This window comes from Anomaloglossus baeobatrachus, chromosome 4 (genome assembly GCF_048569485.1).
Source record: "Anomaloglossus baeobatrachus isolate aAnoBae1 chromosome 4, aAnoBae1.hap1, whole genome shotgun sequence".
Lineage (NCBI taxonomy): Eukaryota > Metazoa > Chordata > Amphibia > Anura > Aromobatidae > Anomaloglossus > Anomaloglossus baeobatrachus.
Window position 1 is genome coordinate 670,334,823 of NC_134356.1, and position 22,157 is coordinate 670,356,979.

The following is a 22,157-nucleotide window of genomic DNA, read 5'->3' on the forward strand; positions in this document are numbered from 1 at the left end:
CTGAAATCTCTGGCCATACAATAGATTATATTTCTATTTTGCTTCAAGTTGCTTGGATTAGTTTTGCATGCATTACAATTAGTGATAGACTTAGCTGTCAATATTTACAGTTATATCGAATTCCAGTTGCACAAAACTTCTTAAAAAACGCTTAGAAACTGAAATCTCTGGCCATAAAATAGATTATATTTCTATTTTGCTTAAAGTCGCTTGGATTAGTTTTGCCTGCGTTACAATTAGTGATAGACTTAGCTGTCAATATTTACAGTTATATCGAATTCCAGTTGCCCGAAACTTCTTAAAAAACGCTTAGAAACTGAAATCTCTGGCCATACAATAGATTATATTTCTATTTTGCTTCAATTCGTTACTCTGTCATACTTTAAGGTTAACGACGATGTAACATGGCCACTCTCTTACTCTAACCAAGTTATTTCAAGTTTGTAAATTAATTTTACACATTGGATGGATAAAACCTACGGATCTTTTTCCAAAAGTCACTGGATGTGAACAGAAAGCCGAAGGAATGGCCAGCACAGGGGTCGAATCTGCAACCTTGGCGTTATTAGCACCACGCTCTAACCGATTGAGCTAACCGGCCACTTTTGCCCCATATCTACTCTCTTTTAATGAACTTGCTCTAATTTTGAGCCAGCTACTGACCCCTCAAAGCTTGATCTGTCCACAGTGAAAGGTAAAATACGTTGAAAGTTGACTAATTCTTAGAGAGCCCATCAAAAGCATAGGAACCAATCTTAAATGAGAATTGACAAGCTTTTTTTATATTATGAGCAATATGTTGCCACCAACCACTCTAACTTGTCACGTGATGAGCCAGTAAATTACGCCATTGCTTGGATTAGTTTTTGCCTGCATTACAATTAGTGATAGACTTAGCTGTCAATATTTACAGTTATATCGAATTCCAGTTGCCCAAAACTTCTTAAAAAACGCTTAGAAACAGAAATCTATGGCCATACAATAGATTATATTTAAATTTTGCTTCAATTCGTTACTCTGTCATACTTTAAGGTTAACGACGATGTAACATGGCCACTCTCTTACTCTAACCAAGTTATTTCAAGTTTGTAAATTAATTTTACACATTGGATGGATAAAACCTACGGATCTTTTTCCAAAAGTCACTGGATGTGAACAGAAAGCCAAAGGAATGGCCAGCACGGGGGTCGAACCCGCAACCTTGGCGTTATTAGCACCATGCTCTAACTGATTGAACTAACCGGCCACTTTTGCCTCATATCTACTCTGTTTTAATGAACTTGCTCTAATTTTGAGCCAGCTACTGACCTCTCAAAGCTTGATCTGTCCACAGTGAAAGGTAAAATACGTTGAAAGTTGACTAATTCTTAGAGAGCCCATTAAAAGCATAGGAACCAATCTTAAATGAGAATTGACAAGCTTTTTTTATATTATGAGCAATATGTTGCCACCAACCACTCTAACTTGTCACGTGATGAGCCAGTAAATTACGCCATTGCTTGGATTAGTTTTTGCCTGCATTACAATTAGTGATAGACTTAGCTGTCAATATTTACAGTTATATCGAATTCCAGTTGCCCACAACTTCTTAAAAAACGCTTAGAAACTGAAATCTCTGGCCATACAATAGATTATATTTCTATTTTGCTTCAATTCGTTACTCTGTCATACTTTAAGGTTAACAACGATGTAACGTGGCCACTCTCTTACTCTAACCAAGTTATTTCAAGTTTGTAAATTATTTTACACATTGGATGGATAAAACCTACGGATCTTTTTCCAAAAGTCACTGGATGTGAACAGAAAGCCAAAGGAATAGCCAGCACAGAGGTCGAACCTGCAACCTTGGCGTTATTAGCACCACGCTCTAACCGATTGAGCTAACCTGCCACTTTTGCCCCATATCTACTCTCTTTTAATGAACTTGCTCTAATTTTGAGCCAGCTACTGACCCCTCAAACTTGATCTGTCCACAGTGAAAGGTAAAATATGTTGAAAGTTGACTAATTCTTAGAGAGCCCATCAAAAGCATAGGAACCAACCTTAAATGAGAATTGACAAGCTTTTTTTATATTATGAGCAATATGTTGCCACCAACCACTCTAACTTGTCACGTGATGAGCCAGTAAATTACGCCATTGCTTGGATTAGTTTTTGCCGGCATTACAATTAGTGATAGACTTAGCTGTCAATATTTACAGTTATATCGAATTCCATTGCCCACAACTTCTTAAAAAACGCTTAGAAACTGAAATCTCTGGCCATACAATATATTATATTTCTATTTTGCTTCAATTCGTTACTCTGTCATACTTTAAGGTTAACAACGATGTAACATGGCCACTCTCTTACTCTAACCAAGTTATTTCAAGTTTGTAAATTAATTTTACACATTGGATGGATAAAACCTACGGATCTTTTTCCAAAAGTTACTGGATGTGAACAGAAAGCCAAAGGAATGGCCAGCACGGGGGTCGAACCCGCAACCTTGGTGTTATTAGCACCACGCTCTAACCGATTGAGCTAACTGGCCACTTTTTCCCCATATCTACTCTCTTTTAATGAACTTGCTCTAATTTTGAGCCAGCTACTGACCTCTCAAAGCTTGATCTGTCCACAGTGAAAGGTAAAATACGTTGAAAGTTGACTAATTCTTAGAGAGCCCATCAAAAGCATAGGAACCATTCTTAAATGAGAATTGACAAGCCTTTTTTATATTATGAGCAATATGTTGCCACCAACCACTCTAACTTGTCACGTGATGAGCCAGTAAATTACGCCAATGCTTGGATTAGTTTTTGCCTGCATTATAATTAGTGATAGACTTGGCTGTCAATATTTACAGTTATATCGAATTCCAGTTGCACAAAACTTCTTAAAAAACGCTTAGAAACTGAAATCTCTGGCCATAAAATAGATTATATTTCTATTTTGCTTAAATTCGCTTGGATTAGTTTTGCCTGCGTTACAATTAGTGATAGACTTAGCTGTCAATATTTACAGTTATATCGAATTCCAGTTGCCCGAAACTTCTTAAAAAACGCTTAGAAACTGAAATCTCTGGCCATACAATAGATTATATTTCTATTTTGCTTCAAGTTGCTTGGATTAGTTTTGCATGCATTACAATTAGTGATAGACTTGGCTGTCAATATTTACAGTTATATCGAATTCCAGTTGCACAAAACTTCTTAAAAAACGCTTAGAAACTGAAATCTCTGGCCATAAAATAGATTATATTTCTATTTTGCTTAAAGTCGCTTGGATTAGTTTTGCCTGCGTTACAATTAGTGATAGACTTAGCTGTCAATATTTACAGTTATATCGAATTCCAGTTGCCCGAAACTTCTTAAAAAACGCTTAGAAACTGAAATCTCTGGCCATACAATAGATTATATTTCTATTTTGCTTCAATTCATTACTCTGTCATACTTTAAGGTTAACGACGATGTAACATGGCCACTCTCTTACTCTAACCAAGTTATTTCAAATTTGTAAATTAATTTTACACATTGGATGGATAAAACCTACGGATCTTTTTCCAAAAGTCACTGGATGTGAACAGAAAGCCAAAGGAATGGCCAGCACAGGGGTCGAACCTGCAACCTTGGCGTTATTAGCACCACGCTCTAACCGATTGAGCTAACCAGCCACTTTTGCCCCATATCTACTCTCTTTTAATGAACTTGCTCTAATTTTGAGCCAGCTACTGACCCCTCAAAGCTTGATCTGTCCACAGTGAAAGGTAAAATACGTTGAAAGTTGACTAATTCTTAGAGAGCCCATCAAAAGCATAGGAACCAATCTTAAATGAGAATTGACAAGCTTTTTTTATATTATGAGCAATATGTTGCCACCAACCACTCTAACTTGTCACGTGATGAGCCAGTAAATTACGCCATTGCTTGGATTAGTTTTTGCCTGCATTACAATTAGTGATAGACTTAGCTGTCAATATTTACAGTTATATCGAATTCCAGTTGCCCAAAACTTCTTAAAAAACGCTTAGAAACTGAAATCTATGGCCATACAATAGATTATATTTAAATTTTGCTTCAATTCGTTACTCTGTCATACTTTAAGGTTAACGACAATGTAACATGGCCACTCTCTTACTCTAACCAAGTTATTTCAAGTTTGTAAATTAATTTTACACATTGGATGGATAAAACCTACGGATCTTTTTCCAAAAGTCACTGGATGTGAACAGAAAGCCAAAGGAATGGCCAGCACGGGGGTCGAACCCGCAACCTTGGTGTTATTAGCACCACGCTCTAACCGATTAAGCTAACCGGCCACTTTTGCCCCATATCTACTCTCTTTTAATGAACTTGCTCTAATTTTGAGCCAGCTACTGACCTCTCAAAGCTTGACCTGTCCACAGTGAAAGGTAAAATACGTTGAAAGTTGACTAATTCTTAGAGAGCCCATCAAAAGCATAGGAACCAATCTTAAATGAGAATTGACAAGCTTTTTTTATATTATGAGCAATATGTTGCCACCAACCACTCTAACTTGTCACGTGATGAGCCAGTAAATTACGCCATTGCTTGGATTAGTTTTTGCCTGCATTACAATTAGTGATAGACTTAGCTGTCAATATTTACAGTTATATCGAATTCCAGTTGCCCAAAACATCTTAAAAAACGCTAAGAAACTGAAATCTCTGGCCATACAATAGATTATATTTCTATTTTGCTTCAATTCGTTACTCTGTCATACTTTAAGGTTAACGACGATGTAACATGGCCACTCTCTTACTCTAACCAAGTTATTTCAAGTTTGTAAATTAATTTTACACATTGGATGGATAAAACCTACGGATCTTTTTCCAAAAGTCACTGGATGTGAACAGAAAGCCAAAGGAATGGCCAGCACGGGGGTCGAACCCGCAACCTTGGCGTTATTAGCACCACGCTCTAACCGATTGAGCTAACCGGCCACTTTTGCCCCGTATCTACTCTCTTTTAATGAACTTGCTCTAATTTTGAGCCAGCTACTGACCTCTCAAAGCTTGATCTGTCCACAGTGAAAGGTAAAATACGTTGAAAGTTAACTAATTCTTAGAGAGCCCATCAAAAGCATAGGAACCATTCTTAAATGAGAATTGACAAGCCTTTTTTATATTATGAGCAATATGTGGCCACCAACCACTCTAACTTGTCACGTGATGAGCCAGTAAATTACGCCAATGCTTGGATTAGTTTTTGCCTGCATTACAATTAGTGATAGACTTAGCTGTCAATATTTACAGTTATATCGAATTCCAGTTGCACAAAACTTCTTAAAAAACGCTTAGAAACTGAAATCTCTGGCCATAAAATAGATTATATTTCTATTTTGCTTCAAGTTGCTTGGATTAGTTTTGCATGCATTACAATTAGTGATAGACTTGGCTGTCAATATTTACAGTTATATCGAATTCCAGTTGCACAAAACTTCTTAAAAAACGCTTAGAAACTGAAATCTCTGGCCATAAAATAGATTATATTTCTATTTTGCTTAAAGTCGCTTGGATTAGTTTTGCCTGCGTTACAATTAGTGATAGACTTAGCTGTCAATATTTACAGTTATATCGAATTCCAGTTGCCCGAAACTTCTTAAAAAACGCTTAGAAACTGAAATCTCTGGCCATACAATAGATTATATTTCTATTTTGCTTCAATTCGTTACTCTGTCATACTTTAAGGTTAACGACGATGTAACATGGCCACTCTCTTACTCTAACCAAGTTATTTCAAGTTTGTAAATTAATTTTACACATTGGATGGATAAAACCTACGGATCTTTTTCCAAAAGTCACTGGACGTGAACAGAAAGCCAAAGGAATGGCCAGCACAGGGGTCGAACCTGCAACCTTGGCGTTATTAGCACCACGCTCTAACCGATTGAGCTAACCGGCCACTTTTGCCCCATATCTACTCTCTTTTAATGAACTTGCTCTAATTTTGAGCCAGCTACTGACCCCTCAAAGCTTGATCTGTCCACAGTGAAAGGTAAAATACGTTGAAAGTTGACTAATTCTTAGAGAGCCCATCAAAAGCATAGGAACCAATCTTAAATGAGAATTGACAAGCTTTTTTTATATTATGAGCAATATGTTGCCACCAACCACTCTAACTTGTCACGTGATGAGCCAGTAAATTACGCCATTGCTTGGATTAGTTTTTGCCTGCATTACAATTAGTGATAGACTTAGCTGTCAATATTTACAGTTTTATCGAATTCCAGTTGCCCAAAACTTCTTAAAAAACGCTTAGAAACTGAAATCTATGGCCATACAATAGATTATATTTAAATTTTGCTTCAATTCGTTACTCTGTCATACTTTAAGGTTAACGACGATGTAACATGGCCACTCTCTTACTCTAACCAAGTTATTTCAAGTTTGTAAATTAATTTTACACATTGGATGGATAAAACCTACGGATCTTTTTCCAAAAGTCACTGGATGTGAACAGAAAGCCAAAGGAATGGCCAGCACGGGGGTCGAACCCGCAACCTTGGCGTTATTAGCACCACGCTCTAACCGATTAAGCTAACCGGCCACTTTTGCCCCATATCTACTCTCTTTTAATGAACTTGCTCTAATTTTGAGCCAGCTACTGACCTCTAAAAGCTTGACCTGTCCACAGTGAAAGGTAAAATACGTTGAAAGTTGACTAATTCTTAGAGAGCCCATCAAAAGCATAGGAACCAATCTTAAATGAGAATTGACAAGCTTTTTTTATATTATGAGCAATATGTTGCCACCAACCACTCTAACTTGTCACGTGATGAGCCAGTAAATTACGCCATTGCTTGGATTAGTTTTTGCCTGCATTACAATTAGTGATAGACTTAGCTGTCAATATTTACAGTTATATCGAATTCCAGTTGCCCAAAACATCTTAAAAAACGCTAAGAAACTGAAATCTCTGGCCATACAATAGATTATATTTCTATTTTGCTTCAATTCGTTACTCTGTCATACTTTAAGGTTAACGACGATGTAACATGGCCACTCTCTTACTCTAACCAAGTTATTTCAAGTTTGTAAATTAATTTTACACATTGGATGGATAAAACCTACGGATCTTTTTCCAAAAGTCACTGGATGTGAACAGAAAGCCAAAGGAATGGCCAGCACGGGGGTCAAACCCGCAACCTTGGCGTTATTAGCACCACGCTCTAACCGATTGAGCTAACTGGCCACTTTTGCCCCATATCTACTCTCTTTTAATGAACTTGCTCTAATTTTGAGCCAGCTACTGACCTCTCAAAGCTTGATCTGTCCACAGTGAAAGGTAAAATACGTTGAAAGTTGACTAATTCTTAGAGAGCCCATCAAAAGCATAGGAACCATTCTTAAATGAGAATTGACAAGCCTTTTTTATATTATGAGCAATATGTTGCCACCAACCACTCTAACTTGTCACGTGATGAGCCAGTAAATTACGCCAATGCTTGGATTAGTTTTTGCCTGCATTACAATTAGTGATAGACTTAGCTGTCAATATTTACAGTTATATCGAATTCCAGTTGCACAAAACTTCTTAAAAAACGCTTAGAAACTGAAATCTCTGGCCATAAAATAGATTATATTTCTATTTTGCTTAAAGTCGCTTGGATTAGTTTTGCCTGCATTACAATTAGTGATAGACTTAGCTGTCAATATTTACAGTTATATCGAATTCCAGTTGCCCAAAACTTCTTAAAAAACGCTAAGAAACTGAAATCTCTGGCCATACAATAGATTATATTTCTATTTTGCTTCAATTCGTTACTCTGTCATACTTTAAGGTTAACGACAATGTAACATGGCCACTCTCTTACTCTAACCAAGTTATTTCAAGTTTGTAAATTAATTTTACACATTGGATGGATAAAACCTACGGATCTTTTTCCAAAAGTTACTGGATGTGAACAGAAAGCCAAAGGAATGGCCAGCACGGGGGTCGAACCCGCAACCTTGGTGTTATTAGCACCACGCTCTAACCGATTGAGCTAACCGGCCACTTTTTCCCCATATCTACTCTCTTTTAATGAACTTGCTCTAATTTTGAGCCAGCTACTGACCTCTCAAAGCTTGATCTGTCCACAGTGAAAGGTAAAATACGTTGAAAGTTGACTAATTCTTAGGGAGCCCATCAAAAGCATAGGAACCAATCTTAAATGAGAATTGACAAGCTTTTTTTATATTATGAGCAATATGTTGCTACCAACCACTCTAACTTGTCACGTGATGAGCCAGTAAATTACACCATTGCTTGGATTAGTTTTTGCCTGCATTACAATTAGTGATAGACATAGCTGTCAATATTTACAGTTATATCGAATTCCAGTTGCCCAAAACTTCTTAAAAAACGCTTAGAAACTGAAATCTCTGGCCATACAATAGATTATATTTCTATTTTGCTTCAAGTTGCTTGGATTAGTTTTGCATGCATTACAATTAGTGATAGACTTAGCTGTCAATATTTACAGTTATATCGAATTCCAGTTGCACAAAACTTCTTAAAAAACGCTTAGAAACTGAAATCTCTGGCCATAAAATAGATTATATTTCTATTTTGCTTAAAGTCGCTTGGATTAGTTTTGCCTGCGTTACAATTAGTGATAGACTTAGCTGTCAATATTTACAGTTATATCGAATTCCAGTTGCCCGAAACTTCTTAAAAAACGCTTAGAAACTGAAATCTCTGGCCATACAATAGATTATATTTCTATTTTGCTTCAATTCGTTACTCTGTCATACTTTAAGGTTAACGACGATGTAACATGGCCACTCTCTTACTCTAACCAAGTTATTTCAAGTTTGTAAATTAATTTTACACATTGGATGGATAAAACCTACGGATCTTTTTCCAAAAGTCACTGGATGTGAACAGAAAGCCGAAGGAATGGCCAGCACAGGGGTCGAATCTGCAACCTTGGCGTTATTAGCACCACGCTCTAACCGATTGAGCTAACCGGCCACTTTTGCCCCATATCTACTCTCTTTTAATGAACTTGCTCTAATTTTGAGCCAGCTACTGACCCCTCAAAGCTTGATCTGTCCACAGTGAAAGGTAAAATACGTTGAAAGTTGACTAATTCTTAGAGAGCCCATCAAAAGCATAGGAACCAATCTTAAATGAGAATTGACAAGCTTTTTTTATATTATGAGCAATATGTTGCCACCAACCACTCTAACTTGTCACGTGATGAGCCAGTAAATTACGCCATTGCTTGGATTAGTTTTTGCCTGCATTACAATTAGTGATAGACTTAGCTGTCAATATTTACAGTTATATCGAATTCCAGTTGCCCAAAACTTCTTAAAAAACGCTTAGAAACAGAAATCTATGGCCATACAATAGATTATATTTAAATTTTGCTTCAATTCGTTACTCTGTCATACTTTAAGGTTAACGACGATGTAACATGGCCACTCTCTTACTCTAACCAAGTTATTTCAAGTTTGTAAATTAATTTTACACATTGGATGGATAAAACCTACGGATCTTTTTCCAAAAGTCACTGGATGTGAACAGAAAGCCAAAGGAATGGCCAGCACGGGGGTCGAACCCGCAACCTTGGCGTTATTAGCACCATGCTCTAACTGATTGAACTAACCGGCCACTTTTGCCTCATATCTACTCTGTTTTAATGAACTTGCTCTAATTTTGAGCCAGCTACTGACCTCTCAAAGCTTGATCTGTCCACAGTGAAAGGTAAAATACGTTGAAAGTTGACTAATTCTTAGAGAGCCCATTAAAAGCATAGGAACCAATCTTAAATGAGAATTGACAAGCTTTTTTTATATTATGAGCAATATGTTGCCACCAACCACTCTAACTTGTCACGTGATGAGCCAGTAAATTACGCCATTGCTTGGATTAGTTTTTGCCTGCATTACAATTAGTGATAGACTTAGCTGTCAATATTTACAGTTATATCGAATTCCAGTTGCCCACAACTTCTTAAAAAACGCTTAGAAACTGAAATCTCTGGCCATACAATAGATTATATTTCTATTTTGCTTCAATTCGTTACTCTGTCATACTTTAAGGTTAACAACGATGTAACGTGGCCACTCTCTTACTCTAACCAAGTTATTTCAAGTTTGTAAATTATTTTACACATTGGATGGATAAAACCTACGGATCTTTTTCCAAAAGTCACTGGATGTGAACAGAAAGCCAAAGGAATAGCCAGCACAGAGGTCGAACCTGCAACCTTGGCGTTATTAGCACCACGCTCTAACCGATTGAGCTAACCTGCCACTTTTGCCCCATATCTACTCTCTTTTAATGAACTTGCTCTAATTTTGAGCCAGCTACTGACCCCTCAAACTTGATCTGTCCACAGTGAAAGGTAAAATATGTTGAAAGTTGACTAATTCTTAGAGAGCCCATCAAAAGCATAGGAACCAATCTTAAATGAGAATTGACAAGCTTTTTTTATATTATGAGCAATATGTTGCCACCAACCACTCTAACTTGTCACGTGATGAGCCAGTAAATTACACCATTGCTTGGATTAGTTTTTGCCGGCATTACAATTAGTGATAGACTTAGCTGTCAATATTTACAGTTATATCGAATTCCAGTTGCCCACAACTTCTTAAAAAACGCTTAGAAACTGAAATCTCTGGCCATACAATAGATTATATTTCTATTTTGCTTCAATTCGTTACTCTGTCATACTTTAAGGTTAACAACGATGTAACATGGCCACTCTCTTACTCTAACCAAGTTATTTCAAGTTTGTAAATTAATTTTACACATTGGATGGATAAAACCTACGGATCTTTTTCCAAAAGTTACTGGATGTGAACAGAAAGCCAAAGGAATGGCCAGCACGGGGGTCGAGCCCGCAACCTTGGTGTTATTAGCACCACGCTCTAACCGATTGAGCTAACTGGCCACTTTTTCCCCATATCTACTCTCTTTTAATGAACTTGCTCTAATTTTGAGCCAGCTACTGACCTCTCAAAGCTTGATCTGTCCACAGTGAAAGGTACAATACGTTGAAAGTTGACTAATTCTTAGGGAGCCCATCAAAAGCATAGGAACCAATCTTAAATGAGAATTGACAAGCTTTTTTTATATTATGAGCAATATGTTGCTACCAACCACTCTAACTTGTCACGTGATGAGCCAGTAAATTACACCATTGCTTGGATTAGTTTTTGCCTGCATTACAATTAGTGATAGACATAGCTGTCAATATTTACAGTTATATCGAATTCCAGTTGCCCAAAACTTCTTAAAAAACGCTTAGAAACTGAAATCTCTGGCCATACAATAGATTATATTTCTTTTTTGCTTCAAGTTGCTTGGATTAGTTTTGCATGCATTACAATTAGTGATAGACTTAGCTGTCAATATTTACAGTTATATCGAATTCCAGTTGCACAAAACTTCTTAAAAAACGCTTAGAAACTGAAATCTCTGGCCATAAAATAGATTATATTTCTATTTTGCTTAAAGTCGCTTGGATTAGTTTTGCCTGCGTTACAATTAGTGATAGACTTAGCTGTCAATATTTACAGTTATATCGAATTCCAGTTGCCCGAAACTTCTTAAAAAACGCTTAGAAACTGAAATCTCTGGCCATACAATAGATTATATTTCTATTTTGCTTCAATTCGTTACTCTGTCATACTTTAAGGTTAACGACGATGTAACATGGCCACTCTCTTACTCTAACCAAGTTATTTCAAGTTTGTAAATTAATTTTACACATTGGATGGATAAAACCTACGGATCTTTTTCCAAAAGTCACTGGATGTGAACAGAAAGCCGAAGGAATGGCCAGCACAGGGGTCGAATCTGCAACCTTGGCGTTATTAGCACCACGCTCTAACCGATTGAGCTAACCGGCCACTTTTGCCCCATATCTACTCTCTTTTAATGAACTTGCTCTAATTTTGAGCCAGCTACTGACCCCTCAAAGCTTGATCTGTCCACAGTAAAAGGTAAAATACGTTGAAAGTTGACTAATTCTTAGAGAGCCCATCAAAAGCATAGGAACCAATCTTAAATGAGAATTGACAAGCTTTTTTTATATTATGAGCAATATGTTGCCACCAACCACTCTAACTTGTCACGTGATGAGCCAGTAAATTACGCCATTGCTTGGATTAGTTTTTGCCTGCATTACAATTAGTGATAGACTTAGCTGTCAATATTTACAGTTATATCGAATTCCAGTTGCCCAAAACTTCTTAAAAAACGCTTAGAAACAGAAATCTATGGCCATACAATAGATTATATTTAAATTTTGCTTCAATTCGTTACTCTGTCATACTTTAAGGTTAACGACGATGTAACATGGCCACTCTCTTACTCTAACCAAGTTATTTCAAGTTTGTAAATTAATTTTACACATTGGATGGATAAAACCTACGGATCTTTTTCCAAAAGTCACTGGATGTGAACAGAAAGCCAAAGGAATAGCCAGCACGGGGGTCGAACCCGCAACCTTGGCGTTATTAGCACCATGCTCTAACTGATTGAACTAACCGGCCACTTTTGCCTCATATCTACTCTGTTTTAATGAACTTGCTCTAATTTTGAGCCAGCTACTGACCTCTCAAAGCTTGATCTGTCCACAGTGAAAGGTAAAATACGTTGAAAGTTGACTAATTCTTAGAGAGCCCATTAAAAGCATAGGAACCAATCTTAAATGAGAATTGACAAGCTTTTTTTATATTATGAGCAATATGTTGCCACCAACCACTCTAACTTGTCACGTGATGAGCCAGTAAATTACGCCATTGCTTGGATTAGTTTTTGCCTGCATTACAATTAGTGATAGACTTAGCTGTCAATATTTACAGTTATATCGAATTCCAGTTGCCCAAAACTTCTTAAAAAACGCTTAGAAACTGAAATCTCTGGCCATACAATAGATTATATTTCTATTTTGCTTCAAGTTGCTTGGATTAGTTTTGCCTGCATTACAATTAGTGATAGACTTAGCTGTCAATATTTACAGTTATATCGAATTCCAGTTGCCCACAACTTCTTAAAAAACGCTTAGAAACTGAAATCTCTGGCCATACAATAGATTATATTTCTATTTTGCTTCAAGTTGCTTGGATTAGTTTTGCCTGCATTACAATTAGTGATAGACTTAGCTGTCAATATTTACAGTTATATCGAATTCCAGTTGCCCAAAACTTCTTAAAAAACACTTAGAAACTGAAATCTCTGGCCATACAACAGATTATATTTCTATTTTGCTTCAATTCGTTACTCTGTCATACTTTAAGGTTAACGACGATGTAACATGGCCACTCTCTTACTCTAACCAAGTTATTTCAAGTTTGTAAATTAATTTTACACATTGGATGGATAAAACCTACGGATCTTTTTCCAAAAGTCACTGGATGTGAACAGAAAGCCAAAGGAATGGCCAGCACGGGGTCGAACCCGCAACCTTGGCGTTATTAGCACCACGCTCTAACCGATTAAGCTAACCGGCCACTTTTGCCCTATATCTACCCTCTTCTAATGAACTTGCCCTAATTTTGAGCCAGCTACTGACCTCTCAAAGCTTGATCTGTAAACAATGAAAGGTAAAATACGTTGAAAGTTGACTAATTCTTAGAGAGCCCATCAAAAGCATAGGAACCAATCTTAAATGAGAATTGACAAGCTTTTTTTATACTATGAGCAATATGTTGCCACCAACCACTCTAAATTGTCACGTGATGAGCCAGTAAATTACGCCATTGCTTGGATTAGTTTTTGCCTGCATTACAATTAGTGATAAACTTAGCTGTCAATATTTACAGTTATATCAAATTCCAGTTGCCCAAAACTTCTTAAAAAACGCTTAGAAACTGAAATCTCTGGCCATACAATAGATTATATTTCTATTTTGCTTCAAGTTGCTTGGATTAGTTTTGCCTGCATTACAATTAGTGATAGACTTAGCTGTCAATATTTACAGTTATATCGAATTCCAGTTGCCCAAAACTTCTTAAAAAACGCTTAGAAACTGAAATCTCTGGCCATACAATAGATTATATTTCTATTTTGCTTCAATTCGTTACTCTGTCATACTTTAAGGTTAACGACGATGTAACATGGCCACTCTCTTACTCTAACCAAGTTATTTCAAGTTTGTAAATTAATTTTACACATTGGATGAATAAAATTTACGGATCTTTTTCCAAAAGTCACTGGATGTGAACAGAAAGCCAAAGGAATGGCCAGCACAGGGGTCGAACCCGCAACCTTGGCGTTATTAGCACCACGCGCTAACCGATTGAGCTAACCGGCCACTTTTGCCCCATATCTACTCTCTTTTAATGAACTTGCTCTAATTTTGAGCCAGCTACTGACCTCTCAAAGCTTGACCTGTCCACAGTGAAAGGTAAAATACGTTGAAAGTTGACTAATTCTTAGAGAGCCCATCAAAAGCATAGGAACCAATCTTAAATGAGAATTGACAAGCTTTTTTTATATTATGAGCAATATGTTGCCACCAACCACTCTAACTTATCACGTGATGAGCCAGTAAATTACGCCATTGCTTGGATTAGTTTTTGCCTGCATTACAATTAGTGATAGACTTAGCTGTCAATATTTACAGTTACATCGAATTCCAGTTGCCCAAAACTTCTTAAAAAACGCTAAGAAACTGAAATCTCTGGCCATACAATAGATTATATTTCTATTTTGCTTCAAGTTGCTTGGATTAGTTTTGCCTGCATTACAATTAGTGATAGACTTAGCTGTCAATATTTACAGTTATATCGAATTCCAGTTGCACAAAACTTCTTAAAAAACGCTTAAAAACTGAAATCTCTGGCCATAAAATAGATTATATTTCTATTTTGCTTAAAGTCGCTTGGATTAGTTTTTCCTGCGTTACAATTAGTGAAAGACTTAGCTGTCAATATTTACAGTTATATCGAATTCCAGTTGCTCAAAACTTCTTCAAAAACGCTTAGAAACTGAAATCTCTGGCCATACAATAGATTATATTTCTATTTTGCTTCAATTCGTTACTCTGTCATACTTTAAGGTTAACGACGATGTAACATGGCCACTCTCTTACTCTAACCAAGTAATTTCAAGTTTGTAAATTAATTTTACACATTGGATGAATAAAATTTACGGATCTTTTTCGAAAAGTCACTGGATGTGAACAGAAAGCCAAAGGAATGGCCAGCACGGGGGTCGAACCCGCAACCTTGGCGTTATTAGCACCATGCTCTAACCGATTAAGCTAACCGGCCACTTTTGCCCCATATCTACTCTCTTTTAATGAACTTGCTCTAATTTTGAGCCAGCTACTAACCTCTCAAAGCTTGACCTGTCCACAGTGAAAGGTAAAATACGTTGAAAGTTGACTAATTCTTAGAGAGCCCATCAAAAGCATAGGAACCAATCTTAAATGAGAATTGACAAGCTTTTTTTATATTATGAGCAATATGTTGCCACCAACCACTCTAACTTGTCACGTGATGAGTAGAGATGAGCGAACCGGTCGCGGTTCGGCTCGAGGTTGGTTCGCCGAACGGACCTCCCGTTCGAGTTCGGTTCGTCGAACGTTCGACGAACCGAACTCGAACCGCATAGGAAACAATGGCAGGCAATCACAAACACAGAAAAACACCTAGAAAACACCCTCAAAGGTGTCCAAAAGGTCACAAACAACTCACAACACATGGGAAAGTGACAAGGACATATACTCATGCGAAAACAAAAGAGCTGGACAAGGAAAAAGAGGAGGACACACAGATATATGAGTATATGCAAGGAAACATGCCATTATTGTGCAACTTGAGCCCTGATCATTCTTGGCTTCCAATCTTGATAAATTGCCTGAGCTCGCCACGTACGTCTTGGGGATCTTGTCGTGTCCTGCAGCCAGCGTTCTCTCTGAACCTGTCTTCAGTGCTGCTGTGGGTCTGCTGGCAGATAAGCACACGTGTCTGTCCACTGACAATGTGGACATGGCTCTCAGAGGACTTTTCTTCCCCGGGGTCAGCCAGGGGACGGGAAAGGCACGCGTATTTTTGAGAGTGCTTCATGCAAAGCATCTTTTTCTTTTTCAAAAGGGGGCTCAACCGATGCCAGTCAAGTGGGGTGTGTGTGGCCCAGTGAGTGGCAACGAGGGAGACTGTGGTTGGAGTCCCCTCGCTGTGTTTCTAAAAGAACCAAGATGAACAAGTCATGGCTCTCAGAGGACTTTTCTTCCCCGGGGTCAGCCAGGGGACGGGAAAGGCACGCGTATTTTTGAGAGTGCTTCATGCAAAGCATCTTTTTCTTTTTCAAAAGGGGGCTCAACCGATGCCAGTCAAGTGGGGTGTGTGTGGCCCAGTGAGTGGCAACGAGGGAGACTGTGGTTGGAGTCCCCTCGCTGTGTTTCTAAAAGAACCAAGATGAACAAGTCATGGCTCTCAGAGGACTTTTCTTCCCCGGGGTCAGCCAGGGGACGGGAAAGGCACGCGTATTTTTGAGAGTGCTTCATGCAAAGCATCTTTTTCTTTTTCAAAAGGGGGCTCAACCGATGCCAGTCAAGTGGGGTGTGTGTGGCCCAGTGAGTGGCAACGAGGGAGACTGTGGTTGGAGTCCCCTCGCTGTGTTTCTAAAAGAACCAAGATGAACAAGTCATGGCTCTCAGAGGACTTTTCTTCCCCGGGGTCAGCCAGGGGACGGGAAAGGCACGCGTATTTTTGAGAGTGCTTCATGCAAAGCATCTTTTTCTTTTTCAAAAGGGGGCTCAACCGATGCCAGTCAAGTGGGGTGTGTGTGGCCCAGTGAGTGGCAACGAGGGAGACTGTGGTTGGAGTCCCCTCGCTGTGTTTCTAAAAGAACCAAGATGAACAAGTCATGGCTCTCAGAGGACTTTTCTTCCCCGGGGTCAGCCAGGGGACGGGAAAGGCACGCGTATTTTTGAGAGTGCTTCATGCAAAGCATCTTTTTCTTTTTCAAAAGGGGGCTCAACCGATGCCAGTCAAGTGGGGTGTGTGTGGCCCAGTGAGTGGCAACGAGGGAGACTGTGGTTGGAGTCCCCTCGCTGTGTTATACATGCTTTTAGAAGGGCATGACATGGCTTGGAGGTTGACTTTCATAAAATGCAAACTGTTGGCTACCAAAATGCTGCCTTTCCAACAACTGTGGTTATAGGCAATGAGGAACATACTGATGAAGATGAGACGCAGATACCCGATTGGGATGACAACTTAAATATTCGGTCAGGGCAAGAAGAAACTCGGTCTGAGGGGGAGGGGAGTGCAAACACAACAATTGATGATGAAGTTCTAGATCCCACCTACTGTCAACCCACAGTCAGACACTCGAGGAGGTCAATAGAGGCGGTGGAGGAGGATGCAACCGACGTCGAAGTAACCTGGCGCCTTCCTGGACACAGTCGGAGCACTGTGACTTAGCTGTCAATATTTACAGTTATATCGAATTCCAGTTGCCCAAAACTTCTTAAAAAACGCTTAGAAACTGAAATCTCTGGCCATACAATAGATTATATTTCTATTTTGCTTCAAGTTGCTTGGATTAGTTTTGCCTGCATTACAATTAGTGATAGACTTAGCTGTCAATATTTACAGTTCTATCGAATTCCAGTTGCCCAAAACTTCTTAAAAAACACTTAGAAACTAAAATCTCTGGCCATACAACAGATTATATTTCTATATTGCTTCAATTCGTTACTCTGTCATACTTTAAGGTTAACGACGATGTAACATGGCCACTCTCTTACTCTAACCAAGTTATTTAAAGTTTGTAAATTAATTTTACACATTGGATGGATAAAACCTACGGATCTTTTTCCAAAAGTCACTGGATGTGAACAGAAAGCCAAAGGAATGGCCAGCACGGGGGTCGAACCCGCAACCTTGGCGTTATTAGCACCACGCTCTAACCGATTAAGCTAACCGGCCACTTTTGCCCTATATCTACCCTCTTCTAATGAACTTGCTCTAATTTTGAGCCAGCAACTGACCTCTCAAAGCTTGACCTGTCCACAGTGAAAGGTAAAATACGTTGAAAGTTGACTAATTCTTAGAGAGCCCATCAAAAGCATAGGAACCAATCTTAAATGAGAATTGACAAGCTTTTTTTATATTATGAGCAATATGTTGCCACCAACCACTCTAACTTGTCACGTGATGAGCCAGTAAATTACGCCATTGCTTGGATTAGTTTTTGCCTGCATTACAATTAGTGATAGACTTAGCTGTCAATATTTACAGTTACATCGAATTCCAGTTGCCCAAAACTTCTTAAAAAACGCTAAGAAACTGAAATCTCTGGCCATACAATAGATTATATTTCTATTTTGCTTCAAGTTGCTTGGATTAGTTTTGCCTGCATTACAATTAGTGATAGACTTAGCTGTCAATATTTACAGTTATATCGAATTCCAGTTGCACAAAACTTCTTAAAAAACGCTTAAAAACTGAAATCTCTGGCCATAAAATAGATTATATTTCTATTTTGCTTAAAGTCGCTTGGATTAGTTTTGCCTGCGTTACAATTAGTGAAAGACTTAGCTGTCAATATTTACAGTTATATCGAATTCCAGTTGCTCAAAACTTCTTCAAAAACGCTTAGAAACTGAAATCTCTGGCCATACAATAGATTATATTTCTATTTTGCTTCAATTCGTTACTCTGTCATACTTTAAGGTTAACGACGATGTAACATGGCCACTCTCTTACTCTAACCAAGTTATTTCAAGTTTGTAAATTAATTTTACACATTGGATGAATAAAATTTACGGATCTTTTTCGAAAAGTCACTGGATGTGAACAGAAAGCCAAAGGAATGGCCAGCACGGGGGTCGAACCCGCAACCTTGGCGTTATTAGCACCATGCTCTAACCGATTAAGCTAACCGGCCACTTTTGCCCCATATCTACTCTCTTTTAATGAACTTGCTCTAATTTTGAGCCAGCTACTAACCTCTCAAAGCTTGACCTATCCACAGTGAAAGGTAAAATACGTTGAAAGTTGACTAATTCTTAGAGAGCCCATCAAAAGCATAGGAACCAATCTTAAATGAGAATTGACAAGCTTTTTTTATATTATGAGCAATATGTTGCCACCAACCACTCTAACTTGTCACGTGATGAGCCAGTAAATTACGCCATTGCTTGGATTAGTTTTTGCCTGCATTACAATTAGTGATAGACTTAGCTGTCAATATTTACAGTTATATCGAATTCCAGTTGCCCAAAACTTCTTAAAAAACGCTTAGAAACTGAAATCTCTGGCCATACAATAGATTATATTTCTATTTTGCTTCAAGTTGCTTGGATTAGTTTTGCCTGCATTACAATTAGTGATAGACTTAGCTGTCAATATTTACAGTTATATCGAATTCCAGTTGCCCAAAACTTCTTAAAAAACACTTAGAAACTGAAATCTCTGGCCATACAATAGATTATATTTCTATTATGCTTCAATTCGTTACTCTGTCATACTTTAAGGTTAACGACGATGTAACATGGCCACTCTCTTACTCTAACCAAGTTATTTCAAGTTTGTAAATTAATTTTACACATTGGATGGATGAAACCTACGGATCTTTTTCCAAAAGTCACTGGATGTGAACAGAAAGCCAAAGGAATGGCCAGCACGGGGGTCGAACCTGCAACCTTGGCGTTATTAGCACCACGCTCTAACCGATTAAGCTAACCGGCCACTTATGCCCCATATCTACCCTCTTCTAATGAACTTGCTCTAATTTTGAGCCAGCAACTGACCTCTTAAAGCTTGACCTGTCCACAGTGAAAGGTAAAATACGTTGAAAGTTGACTAATTCTTAGAGAGCCCATCAAAAGCATGGGGACCAATCTTAAATGAGAATTGACAAGCTTTTTTTATATTATGAGCAATATGTTGCCACCAACCACTCTAACTTGTCACGTGATGAGTAGAGATGAGCGAACCGGTCGCGGTTCGGCTCGAGGTTGGTTCGCCGAACGGACCTCCCGTTCGAGTTCGGTTCGTCGAACGTTCGACGAACCGAACTCGAACCGCATAGGAAACAATGGCAGGCAATCACAAACACAGAAAAACACCTAGAAAACACCCTCAAAGGTGTCCAAAAGGTCACAAACAACTCACAACACATGGGAAAGTGACAAGGACATATACTCATGCGAAAACAAAAGAGCTGGACAAGGAAAAAGAGGAGGACACACAGATATATGAGTATATGCAAGGAAACATGCCATTATTGTGCAACTTGAGCCCTGCTCATTCTTGGCTTCCAATCTTGATAAATTGCCTGAGCTCGCCACATACGTCTTGGGGATCTTGTAGTGTCCTGCAGCCAGCGTTCTCTCTGAACCTGTCTTCAGTGCTGCTGTGGGTCTGCTGGCAGATAAGCACACGTGTCTGTCCACTGACAATGTGGACATGGCTCTCAGAGGACTTTTCTTCCCCGGGGTCAGCCAGGGGACGGGAAAGGCACGCGTATTTTTGAGAGTGCTTCATGCAAAGCATCTTTTTCTTTTTCAAAAGGGGGCTCAACCGATGCCAGTCAAGTGGGGTGTGTGTGGCCCAGTGAGTGGCAACGAGGGAGACTGTGGTTGGAGTCCCCTCGCTGTGTTTCTAAAAGAACCAAGATGAACAAGTCATGGCTCTCAGAGGACTTTTCTTCCCCGGGGTCAGCCAGGGGACGGGAAAGGCACGCGTATTTTTGAGAGTGCTTCATGCAAAGCATCTTTTTCTTTTTCAAAAGGGGGCTCAACCGATGCCAGTCAAGTGGGGTGTGTGTGGCCCAGTGAGTGGCAACGAGGGAGACTGTGGTTGGAGTCCCCTCGCTGTGTTTCTAAAAGAACCAAGATGAACAAGTCATGGCTCTCAGAGGACTTTTCTTCCCCGGGGTCAGCCAGGGGACGGGAAAGGCACGCGTATTTTTGAGAGTGCTTCATGCAAATCATCTTTTTCTTTTTCAAAAGGGGGCTCAACCGATGCCAGTCAAGTGGGGTGTGTGTGGCCCAGTGAGTGGCAACGAGGGAGACTGTGGTTGGAGTCCCCTCGCTGTGTTTCTAAAAGAACCAAGATGAACAAGTCATGGCTCTCAGAGGACTTTTCTTCCCCGGGGTCAGCCAGGGGACGGGAAAGGCACACGTATTTTTGAGAGTGCTTCATGCAAAGCATCTTTTTCTTTTTCAAAAGGGGGCTCAACCGATGCCAGTCAAGTGGGGTGTGTGTGGCCCAGTGAGTGGCAACGAGGGAGACTGTGGTTGGAGTCCCCTCGCTGTGTTTCTAAAAGAACCAAGATGAACAAGTCATGGCTCTCAGAGGACTTTTCTTCCCCGGGGTCAGCCAGGGGATGGGAAAGGCACGCGTATTTTTGAGAGTGCTTCATGCAAAGCATCTTTTTCTTTTTCAAAAGGGGGCTCAACCGATGCCAGTCAAGTGGGGTGTGTGTGGCCCTGTGAGTGGCAACGAGGGAGACTGTGGTTGGAGTCCCCTCGCTGTGTTTCTAAAAGAACCAAGATGAACAAGTCATGGCTCTCAGAGGACTTTTCTTCCCCGGGGTCAGCCAGGGGACGGGAAAGGCACGCGTATTTTTGAGAGTGCTTCATGCAAAGCATCTTTTTCTTTTTCAAAAGGGGGCTCAACCGATGCCAGTCAAGTGGGGTGTGTGTGGCCCAGTGAGTGGCAACGAGGGAGACTGTGGTTGGAGTCCCCTCGCTGTGTTTCTAAAAGAACCAAGATGAACAAGTCATGGCTCTCAGAGGACTTTTCTTCCCCGGGGTCAGCCAGGGGACGGGAAAGGCACGCGTATTTTTGAGAGTGCTTCATGCAAAGCATCTTTTTCTTTTTCAAAAGGGGGCTCAACCGATGCCAGTCAAGTGGGGTGTGTGTGGCCCAGTGAGTGGCAACGAGGGAGACTGTGGTTGGAGTCCCCTCGCTGTGTTTCTAAAAGAACCAAGATGAACAAGTCATGGCTCTCAGAGGACTTTTCTTCCCCGGGGTCAGCCAGGGGACGGGAAAGGCACGCGTATTTTTGAGAGTGCTTCATGCAAAGCATCTTTTTCTTTTTCAAAAGGGGGCTCAACCGATGCCAGTCAAGTGGGGTGTGTGTGGCCCAGTGAGTGGCAACGAGGGAGACTGTGGTTGGAGTCCCCTCGCTGTGTTTCTAAAAGAACCAAGATGAACAAGTCATGGCTCTCAGAGGACTTTTCTTCTC

The 22,157-nt window shown here is 39.5% G+C and overlaps 10 non-coding genes across 10 annotated transcripts; all 10 read right to left on the reverse strand.

Annotated features, from left to right (window-relative positions):
• Nucleotides 1-2,459: 2,459 nt before the first annotated feature.
• Nucleotides 2,460-2,533, reverse strand: TRNAI-AAU (transfer RNA isoleucine (anticodon AAU)). Its single transcript has one exon. It is a non-coding gene; the product is annotated as a tRNA-Ile (tRNA).
• Nucleotides 2,534-3,578: 1,045 nt separating this feature from the next.
• On the reverse strand, nucleotides 3,579-3,652 carry TRNAI-AAU (transfer RNA isoleucine (anticodon AAU)). Its single transcript has one exon. It is a non-coding gene; the product is annotated as a tRNA-Ile (tRNA).
• Nucleotides 3,653-4,868: 1,216 nt separating this feature from the next.
• On the reverse strand, nucleotides 4,869-4,942 carry TRNAI-AAU (transfer RNA isoleucine (anticodon AAU)). Its single transcript has one exon. It is a non-coding gene; the product is annotated as a tRNA-Ile (tRNA).
• Nucleotides 4,943-5,829: 887 nt separating this feature from the next.
• On the reverse strand, nucleotides 5,830-5,903 carry TRNAI-AAU (transfer RNA isoleucine (anticodon AAU)). Its single transcript has one exon. It is a non-coding gene; the product is annotated as a tRNA-Ile (tRNA).
• Nucleotides 5,904-6,474: 571 nt separating this feature from the next.
• On the reverse strand, nucleotides 6,475-6,548 carry TRNAI-AAU (transfer RNA isoleucine (anticodon AAU)). Its single transcript has one exon. It is a non-coding gene; the product is annotated as a tRNA-Ile (tRNA).
• Nucleotides 6,549-7,119: 571 nt separating this feature from the next.
• Nucleotides 7,120-7,193, reverse strand: TRNAI-AAU (transfer RNA isoleucine (anticodon AAU)). The gene has a single exon. It is a non-coding gene; the product is annotated as a tRNA-Ile (tRNA).
• A 729-nt stretch (nucleotides 7,194-7,922) lies between these two features.
• Nucleotides 7,923-7,996, reverse strand: TRNAI-AAU (transfer RNA isoleucine (anticodon AAU)). The gene has a single exon. It is a non-coding gene; the product is annotated as a tRNA-Ile (tRNA).
• A 7,150-nt stretch (nucleotides 7,997-15,146) lies between these two features.
• TRNAI-AAU (transfer RNA isoleucine (anticodon AAU)) lies at nucleotides 15,147-15,220 on the reverse strand. Its single transcript has one exon. It is a non-coding gene; the product is annotated as a tRNA-Ile (tRNA).
• A 2,593-nt stretch (nucleotides 15,221-17,813) lies between these two features.
• On the reverse strand, nucleotides 17,814-17,887 carry TRNAI-AAU (transfer RNA isoleucine (anticodon AAU)). Its single transcript has one exon. It is a non-coding gene; the product is annotated as a tRNA-Ile (tRNA).
• An 887-nt stretch (nucleotides 17,888-18,774) lies between these two features.
• On the reverse strand, nucleotides 18,775-18,848 carry TRNAI-AAU (transfer RNA isoleucine (anticodon AAU)). Its single transcript has one exon. It is a non-coding gene; the product is annotated as a tRNA-Ile (tRNA).
• Nucleotides 18,849-22,157: the final 3,309 nt, after the last annotated feature.